Source organism: Medicago sativa, chromosome 7, assembly GCF_051527215.1.
Source record: "Medicago sativa cultivar Bolivia chromosome 7, Bolivia_mono, whole genome shotgun sequence".
NCBI lineage: Eukaryota > Viridiplantae > Streptophyta > Magnoliopsida > Fabales > Fabaceae > Medicago > Medicago sativa.
In genome coordinates, this window is record NC_140755.1 from 38,414,176 (window position 1) to 38,422,914 (window position 8,739).

The 8,739-nt window shown below is 41.6% G+C and overlaps 1 pseudogene; it reads left to right on the forward strand.

Annotated features, from left to right (window-relative positions):
* Positions 1-6,307: 6,307 nt before the first annotated feature.
* LOC146906108 (uncharacterized) lies at positions 6,308-8,739 on the forward strand (annotated as a pseudogene).

Genomic DNA, 8,739 nt, shown 5'->3' on the forward strand with positions numbered 1-8,739 from the left:
CCATTCAGTTAGATCAAAAATCCAGAAATCAACAAGAACATGAAGAACACTATCAAACCCTAGAACTCCAGAAAATCAAATCCATCACCAATTCGATGAATTCATTGCAATTCTCAGAGATTCAAGCTTGAATCATCATCATCGAATTGCTTTCTCTGCAATTCAAGCCCAAATTCATCGCAAAAAGCAACGAACCTGGACGATCATAGAGAGAGGTTTTGAGGTGAGAAGAAGAAGGATCGAAGCCAGAATTGAACCGGTGAAGAAGAGTGAAGAAAATACCGAAGGATTACTCACCAGAAGGACTCGAAGCTACTACGAAGCTCTTCGAAGAGTTCTTTGTTCGAATCTCCTATTAAACTCAGGTAACTTCACAAAAACTTCTTCGTTTTCATCGCAAAAACTCATCGAAGGTTTACAAACACAAATAAACGGTGAATCGAAGCAGATTAACAAGTTCTAACACTTGTTCTTTCGAAGAACTCTGAAAAGATTGAAAAGATTTGAAAACCGAACCCTAAAATGTAGATCTACGAAGATTCACCGTTTATTTTGTAAAACAAAGTTCATATTCGTAATCAGTGTGAAAAGTAGAGCAAGTTAGGGTTTATATCCATGTAGATCGGGGTTGTTTAGGGCTTGCCGGAATCTGGAATTCACGGCGGCGACGATGAAGATTCCGATGAATCTTCATCTTCTCTAGCCGTTTCATTCCAGAAACCAGCGGTGAAAGATGAACGGAGAAGAGAGAATTGCAGAGCTTCTCTCACTAGGAGAGAAGTTAGAGAGAGAAAGAAGAAGAGGAAATGAACTGGACCAGTAGTCCATTCCTTTTATAAGCCTTTGAACCGGTCTGGTTCATTTCCGGTTTACTCTTCCTTCGTTCTCCACCTTTAAATCTAGGTTTAGATGGAGCTGGATCAATCCAACGCTCCTGATGCGTTTGGATAGTCCAGATCCATCAAGGATCTTGGGCTTGGGCTTCTTTTGTACTGAATTTCGTCCTCTTGTACTGTTTTCGCTATTTTAACACTGCTTCTTGATATTTGAACCTCTGTTTTACTAAAAACTTAAAAAAAAAATTCCTAAAAATTGTTCAATGATTTTCTTGATATTTTTGATGAATTTTGATGTGTTTACATGTTAAGCATTGATCAAAAATATGGGGAAATAATTTGTTCTTTGTTAATTCAATTCTTTTTCTTTTTTTGTTAAAAAGTCTTGTTAAAAATTTCTAAAAATTTTGGGAACTTTCTTGCAACTATTTTTGACACTTGAAACTTGTTTCTTATGATATTTTGGCATGTTAAAAATTGATAAAAATATATGTGGAATTTTCTTGTGATTTTGTGTTATTTTTTGTTAATTTTTTTTGTGAAATTTTTGCAAGTTCTTGATCCTAAAATCTTACTATGATCCATTGATCCTTGATATGTGAATTTACAATGTGTATGTCTCTGATTTGGTGCTATTCTCTACTGTTTTGAGATTTGCTTTGGTTAGTTTCTTGTTTTACAAGTTATGTGAATATTCCTATGTGAAAATAAAGTGTTCGCTGCTTAAAATGTGTCATGATTTTTGGCTTGATATTGTTTTATAATTTTCATGTCTTAGCTGAAATAAAACTCTTTGAAAATTGTCATGGCATGGAAATTATAGGCCTTATGTTTGTGTGAATCTTATGACAAAGTTTAGGCACATTTTACCACTTTTTGTGCTAGGTTTTTGTTACTTTTTTGTCAAGTTTCATCACTTTACTATGCCATTTTACTTGCCTCTATTTCAATTCCTATTATTCCTTATGCCACTAACCATTTTATTTCATGTTTCATGCATTCCATAAGCATCTCATCCTCCGTCTTCTATTCTTAGCTTTTATTTCTTGCACTTTAAATTTTGCCAAGACTTAGCATGTAAAGACTTAGGGATTTTGTAATTTCTTTTATGCAATTTAAATTCTTGCAAGACCATAGCATGTAAACTAGGGCATATGTAAAGGACAATGGACTCTAATGATGTACACCGACACAAGCACCGACACATGCACACACATCACATGGATACTTTAGATGTATGTTTAGGGAATGTATGCTTTAGATGTATGCTTAGGAATCGCGATACTTAGAAAAATTCTCTTTTCCAAAAAACATGAACAACTTCACTCAAATAATTTTCCAAAGAAACCTTGGGATCAAAATCCCATTGAATTTTCCCTTTATTTTCTTAAACAAAAACCTTAATGAATTTTAATCATACTTAGATTTTTTTTGCAAAGTAACTAATCACACCTCACATTTTCCAAGTCTTATGCCCTTGAGGCCTCTCTCTCTTATTCTTCAAAATTCCATTTTCAAAATTAAAATCAACCAACAAAAACAAAAACTTTTTTGGAAGAGAACTACATGGAGTTTGATCCCTTAAAAGGGTATGTAGGCAAGAAGTCAAAACTTCTCCAAGTCCAATAAAACAAAAATTCAAACACTTTCTTCTCCCTCCAATTCTTAACCTAGCAAAACCCTTAGGTGTAAATAATACTTTCAAATAGCATTTAAAAATAAAGCGCGCGCGTAGAAAGAAAAGACGGTTCCTATAGGATACTATAGTCGTTATGGGTGCCTAACACCTTCCCATGACGAAAACAACTCCCGGACCTCGATTCTCAAGGGTTTTTCTTATTTTTCCCTTCCCAAGAAAAAATGAGATATCAAAGGTTAAAAGGGTTCTAACCTAATCAATGTTTGACACCCGAAAATCCAAGATAAAATAGCTGGCGACTTCACTGGGGAGATTCGAGAGTTACGCCTAGTCTTTATTTTCACGCTTGCGCTTTTGTTTTACATGTTTCCTTTACTTGTTTTCTTATGTGAATAAATGTTTAAATTCTTGCAAAACGTGTGGGGGTGAGAATATGAAAAGCCCTACGCCCGGGCTGAGTGAACTTAGGATTTAGGGGGGATATAATCGACAATTCATTCCGAGGGTTGCCTCATGAATTGGATTATGCGATCAATCCCACGTAGCTGAGGCATTTTGGGGGTGATGTTGTCGACGCGTGTTGTTGCGTTTAGGCACTTTGCTTCCAATTGTTCTATGACGCTATGGGCCGTAGATAACCGAACCCATCCATGGCCATTTTCTAGGATGTAGTGCGGAGGCTAAACTGAGTGTTTGTCTCGAGTTTTAGTCGTCACACGATATTACACTCAAGTTAAACCTTCTTACGGATAATCATGGAGCGAGTGTTTGTCTCGTGGCACCATGATGTACGTGAGAGAGGTTGCGACTTGGGAACTTTTTAGAACCCGGTTACTATTACCCAAAGCCCTAGTTTCACCGGACACCGTGTCCACCCATGGCTCCTTGACTTTTAAACTCTAACCCACCATGTTCTCTCCGTACTTGAATGTGATCATGCATACATGCATACATGCATAAACCCTTTTTTCCATGCATTTATCGAAGGGCTTAGACAAATTGAATTTGTAAACATTGTAGGAATGGGGAAGACTAAGTCCTACAAGTTCATGAAGGTTGATTTGGCTAGCTTGAGAGATTTGGCACTCAAGATCAAGGATCCGACCGGTTTCCGACGTCGTTACGGGGACTTACTTACTCTTCTCTGGACTAATGTGGATGAGAAGCTTGTACACACACTAGTGCAGTTTTATGATCGGGACTATCGGTGCTTCACTTTTTCCGACATTCAGTTGGTGCCCACACTCGAGGCTTATTCTTGCTTGATGGATCTATCTATTGCTAAGGGGGTACCTTTCACGGGTCTTGAGCATCCCCTACTCCTTTGGTTATTGCCCGTGATCTCCATCTCAAACCTCCGATGTTTCCAAGAATCTTGTCACTAAGGCTCACATCCGAGGATTCACTTCGGAGTATCTACTTGAGAAAGCCAATCTCAAAACCACTTGTCAGGACACTCTTGAGGCTATTCTTGCACTACTCATCTATGGGCTTATCCTCTTTCCAAATCTTGATGACTTCGTGGATATCAATGCTATTATGATCTTCCGTTCCAAGAATCCGGTTCCTACTTTGCTGGCTGACACATACCATGCTATTCACGATCGATCTGGCAAGGGTCGTGGATACATTCTTTGTTGTATACCTCTCCTATATAGGTGGTTTATTTCGCACCTTCCGAAGTCTTTCCATGATAATCCAGAGAATTGGTCTATCTCACAGCGGATTATGGCTCTCACCCCTAACGAAGTAGTTTGGCTCACTCCCGCTGCTAGAGTCAAAGAAATTATCTTCGGTGGTGGAAAGTTTCTTAATATGCCTCTTCTCGGTACCTGGGGTGGAATCAACTATAACCCGGAACTCGCCTTGCGACAATTTGGTTTCCCGATGAAAGAGAAGCCCATCTATCTTGCTACATCTCCTTATTTCTTCCATTACTCTAATGCTCCTACAGGAATAAGAGAAGATTTCATAGAGGCTTGGTCCAAGATTCGGAAGAAAGATGTGAAGCATATGGGTGTGAGGTCCGGTGTTGCTTATGAGGCCTACACTCAATGGGTAATAAACCAGGCCGAGAAGATTGGCATGCCTTACCCCGCCATGAGATATGTGTCCGCATCTACTCCAGCTATGCCTTTGCCTCTACCTCTGCCTACTCAGGAGATGTATCAGGAGCATCTAGCTATGGAGAGCCGAGAGAAGCATCAGTGGAAGACTAGATACTATGATGCTGAGAATCTGATCATGACTTTGGATGGAAAGGATGAGCAGAAGACTCATGAGGTTTTGACGTTGAAAAGGGAGTTGGCTAAAGCTAGAAAATAAATTGAAGAAAAGGATAAGTTGCTTATGAGGGATTCTATGAGGGCTAGGGGTGCCCGTGACTTCTATGCCCGATACTGCAGCTATGAGTCTGAGTCTGAGCCTGAGGATGATTCTTCTACTTCCTATGTTTGAGGATTTCTATTTCCTGTTGTTGTCTCCAGTTGTTGTTTATGTTGTTTACATTTTAAAGTCTATCCCTTGGCTTGGCATTTCAAAGGGAATTGTCCTGTAAAACTATATGTTGGTTGTTTATTTCCCATTTATGTTAATTGTTGTGTAGTAATGTTTACAAAAGTCCTAATTCGTCTAAAAAACCCTTCGATAACACAAAAAGAGTCTTTTTGCATATGCATCTGTACATATCATGCATCATATGCATCATACATTGGTTACCAAGAAACACAAAACTTCCCTGTGCTCATTACCTCCTGGTTCTTCTGCCGCAGTCTGAAAAGTGGCTCGTGCTCGTAAGGTGTTCCAACCAGCTAGAATTCATCAGACAAGATTGTACAAGAGAAGAAACATGGCTAACTTTGAAGAAGAAAATGCTCAGCTCCGTGCCGAAATGGCTGCTATGGAAGAAGACTTGGCCAAGGATCATGACGCTATGTCTACTCTGATGGCTGCACAAGAACAACCGGTCATGTCTGTCCCAGCTACTACTGAAATGATTCCATCCATCTCATTATCCACTGTGGCTTTTGATGCTCGGTTTGTTATGCCCAACGGGCGCCCTTATGGACTCTCAGCTTTCTATGCTTCTAATATTGCAGCCGGTATTTCTGGTATTGCCCATCAAGGATGTATTCCTGCAACAACTTTTGCTTCTACATCTACCTCTATGCCTCAAGTGACTACTGTTGTTACCGATCCTGTTGTACACACTGTGCAACAGGTAATCGATGTTGACACTCCGCGTGGGCAGGACCCCATAATGGAGGCTATGAGAGAACAGTTAAGAGAGCTAGCTGGAGAGCTCCGCGAGGTCAAAGCTAGCCGTGGGAATGGTGTTTCTGCTAAAGCTCGTGATCTATGCCTGGTATCCCGATTTGAGGTTCCTAAGAGGTTCAAAGTGCCAGATTTTGACAAGTACAATGGATCTTCTTGTCCATATAGCCATGTCATTCGGTACGTCTGGAAGATGGCTAACTACGAAGATAATGGTGCACTAATGATCCATTGCTTCTAGGACAGCTTGACAGAAGATGCGGCAGATTGGTACACTGGTTTGAGTAAAGACAATATCCATACTTTTGAGGAACTCGCCGCTGCTTTTGAAAATCATTATGAGTTTAACACCCGCTTGAAGCCAAATAGGGATTCTCTTAAGTCTTTATCTCAGAAGTCAGATGAAACCTTCCATGAATATGCTCAGAGATGGAGAGGGGCAGTTGCCCGTGTTTCTCCTCGGCTCGATGAGGAAGAACTGACACAGACATTCCTGAAAACTTTGAAGAAGGAATATGTTGAGAGGATGATAGTCTCTGCACCAAATAATTTCTTTGACATGGTTACTATGGGAACTCGTCTAGAGGAGGCTGTCAGAGAAGGTATCATTGTTCTTGAAAAAGGTGAGTCCTCAGCTAATGCACCAAAGAAGTATGGTAACGGCCACCATAAGAAGAAGGAATCCGAAGTAGGGATGGTGTCTGGTAACCAGTCTACAGCTGCTGTCGCTCCTATTAATGCTGCTCAGTTACCCCTACCCTACCAATATATGCAGTACTCTCAACATCCCTTCTTCCCACCGTTCTACCAGCAATATCCCCTGCCACCGGGTCAACCACCAGCGCCCGTTAATGCCATTGCTCAGCAGGTACAACAACAGCCTCCTGCTCAATAGCAACCTCCGCAACAACAGGGCCCTCGACCCAGGCCTTATTTTCCACCAATACCAATGCAGTATGCTGATCTGCTCCCAACTCTACTTGCTAAAGGGCATTGCATCACCAGACCAGGCAAGCCTCCGCCTACGCCATTGCCTCCCAGGTTCCGACAAGATCTCAGATGTGAATTCCATCAGGGCGCTCAAGGCCATGATGTTGAAGGTTTCTATGCTCTGAAGTATGTTGTAAAGGATCTAATAGACAGAGGACAGTTGACTTTTGAAAATAGTGTTCCGCATGTTCTTGACAATCCACTTCCAAACCACGCGACTGTTAACATGATTAAGGCTTTCGAAGGAGTCTGTGCTCCTGATAAGATTGAAACATCTTGGATTCCTCGAGAGGCTCCCACTTTAGATGTCCGTAATGTTGCTACTCCTTTGGTGCCGCTACATGTCAAGCTTTGCCAAGCTTCCTTGTTTAATAACAATCATGCTTCCTGTTCATAGTGTCTTCAGAATCCTATGGGCTGTTGTACCGTACAGGGTGATATACAGAGTCTAATGGACAACAAGCACTTGGTTGCCAGTGACGTTTATGTGATTGTGCCAGTATTTCATGATTCTCCTGCTAGGAGTGTGCCTCAGACGAGGAAGGACGAACCCTTGGTGATCAGGCTACCTGGCCCGGTATCTTATGCCTCCACTAAGGCAATCCCTTACAAGTATGATGCGACTATGATTGAGAATGGAGTGGAAGTGCCTCTGGTATCCCCAGTTGCGGTTAGTAACATTGTTGAAGAAACTACAACTCTGAGAAGTGGAAGGGTCCGTCCACCCCTGTTCTAGAAGAAGGTTGTTACACCTGCTGCCACAGTAACTCCACCGGTTGCTCCTCCTGTTGACAAGAATGCCAGCCCATCAGGCCAGTCTATTGAAGAGTCTAATTTGGACGAGATTTTGAGGCTCATCCAATAGAGCGATTATAAGATTGTAGACCAACTGCTGCAAACTCCATCAAAAATATCCATTTTGTCTTTACTCCTGAGCTCAGAAGCTCACAGGAAAGTGTTGATGTAAGTGCTGGAACAAGCCTATGTCGATCATGAAGTCTCCGTGGATCAGTTCGATGGAATAGTGGGTAACATTACTGCTTGTAATAACTTGTGGTTTGGTGACGATGAACTCCCCGAAGCAGGGAAATACCACAACTTAGCTTTGCATATCTCAGTGCACTGCAAGTCTGACATGATATCCAACGTGTTGGTGGACACTGGATCGTCCTTAAATGTAATGCCTGAGTCTACACTGAGACAGTTGAGTCATCATGGAATTTCTCTGAGGGGGAGCAGTTATTTGGTTAAGGTTTTTGACGGATCTCGTAAAGATGTTCTTGGAGAAGTAGATCTGCCAATTACCATTGGTCCTGAGACATTCCAGATCACTTTCCAGGTCATGGACATCAATGCTTCTTACAGTTGCCTCCTCGGAAGACCGTGGATTCACGATGCTGGGGCAGTAACTTCCACTCTACATCAAAAGCTTAAGTTTGTGAGGAACGGTAAGCTTGTCACTGTGCATGGTGAAGAAGCGTATCTGGTTAGCCAAGTGTCATCTTTCTCTTGTGTTGAAGCAGGATCCGCTGAATGGACGTCATTTCAAGGCTTGACTGTTGAAGGTGCAGAACCCCGAAGAGGTAGTGCTACTATGGCTTCATTGAAAGACACCCAGAAAGCTGTTCAAGAAGGGCAGGCTGCTGGCTGGGGCAAAGTGATACAGATTTTGGAGAATAAGCGCAAAGAGGGCCTTGGCTTCTCCCCGACCTCGGGCGTTTCAACAGGAACTTTCTATAGTGCTGGGTTTATCAACGCTATTGCCGAAGATGCTGCTAAAAATGGTCATGTGCCTGTGTTTGTTCTACCAGGAGGCACCGTGAGAAATTGGGAGGCCGTTGATATTCCTTTAGTCATGCATACTTCCATGTAATGTGTCTTGTTGCTCATGCTTTTCTTTGTTTTCAAAATAACAATCCTTTCGCTCTGCCCAAGGTGAAAGTGATGTCTTTGTAAGGGCATGTTTGTTTCGGCATTGCCGTTATTAATAAAAGTTGTCGT